Genomic DNA, 1,692 nt, shown 5'->3' with positions numbered 1-1,692 from the left:
TTCCAGAATCACCTGCGGGTACTGAAATTCAAGGCTGCTCAAGTCCCTTATATAAAATGACATAGTATTTGCATTTAATCTATACACATACTCCCATATACATTAAATCATCTCTAGATTCCTTATAATACCCAATACAATGTAAATGTTAAGTAAATAGTTGTAAATACCATGTAAATTTTATGCAAATAGCTACTGAGTATGTGGTAGATTCAAGTTTTGATTTTTGGAATTTCCTGAAAGTTTTTTCCCAGTATTTTCAACCCGTGGTTGGTGGAATCTGTGGATGCAAAGGTCCAACAGCACTGCCGATGCTGGCAAGCCAGTCAGCCCCCTGCCACTCTGCCTTCCTCCCACACCCCTGTTCACAAACCCCTGCAGAACCAGGCCCCATGCAGGGGAGGGTTCCAGCTCAGCAGGGAAGGCAGCAGGACCAGGAGGCCAGGCAGCAGCAGAAGGAGTTAGGACTTTCTCTCATTCCTGCAGATGGGCAGAAGAGAAGGGAAGGTTTCCATATGGGGTTGCTCAAGATGTGGACCTCTCAAACTTCCTGAGCTTTCCATTATGGTCAGAAAACCAAGAAGGTAGGCTCTAGGGGCTCCATATACTTGGCCAGCAATTAGACTCTGCTCTTGCCTTTCAGAGGGGCTTCCCAGGTGGTACTAGTGGTAAAGAACCCGCCTGCCAATGCAGGTAGATGTAATATAGAACTTAAGGTGTGTGTATATATATATATATATATATGCATACATATACATATATATATATACTGTAAATATATTAAAAACATATATTTGCCAATCTGATGAACCATATTGCATTACAGTTTTAGAAAACACTTTGTGCTGTGCTGTGCTTAGTAGCTCAGACATGTGCAACTCTTTGCTGCCCCAGGAACTATAGCTTATCAGGCTCCTCTGTCCATGGAATTCTCCAGGCAAGAATACTGGTATGGGTAGCAGTTCCCTTCTCCAGGGTATCTTCCCAACTCAGGGATTGGACCCAGGTTTCCCATATTGCTGGTGGATTCTTTACCATCTGCTATTTATTATTTGTGTCTTCATTTTGTAAATGAAATAGCTGATAAAGAGGTTACTAAGGTAACCTGGCCAAAGTCACAGAGCCAGTGGTGGTTGAGCCTGAATTATCGCTGAGGTTGTTTGACACCAGACCTGTGGCACAGATCACAAATTTTGCCTGAAAGTATCAAGGAAAGCTCAACTTTGGAAGTGATACTTGAAATAGGTCTTAAAAGACAGTTACTAAAATGATACTGTTTTAGATTGGATGAAATATGACATGAAATCAAAGACTTCAGACTAGAAGGAACAATGGGTGTAAATGCACAGAAATCTGAGAGCCAGGACCCCTTGGGGACGGTTGCTGGAGGCTGATCCTGGTGACACTTCTCACCCATCTTGGGGGTGGAGACATAGCAGTCTTTCTCTATGCCCTCCCTTGCTCTTTCCAGCCATTCCTAATACGCCTTCCCAGAGGTTTGTGTCCTCTGGTCTTTCTGTCTCTAACCTTCATCAGGCCAGGCATCATCCCTGTGTGTGGTCTCCTACATGGCCCTACTCCTGCAAAACCTTTCTGATCTTTGATCTCAGCTCCAACACTATTCACCTACTTTTCATTCTAGCCAGCTACTTTGCTGGGAATGCCTTCTAACCTACTAAGGAACTGCAAACT

This window comes from Dama dama, chromosome 1 (genome assembly GCF_033118175.1).
Source record: "Dama dama isolate Ldn47 chromosome 1, ASM3311817v1, whole genome shotgun sequence".
Taxonomy (NCBI): domain Eukaryota; kingdom Metazoa; phylum Chordata; class Mammalia; order Artiodactyla; family Cervidae; genus Dama; species Dama dama.
This window is presented reverse-complemented; position numbering follows the sequence as displayed.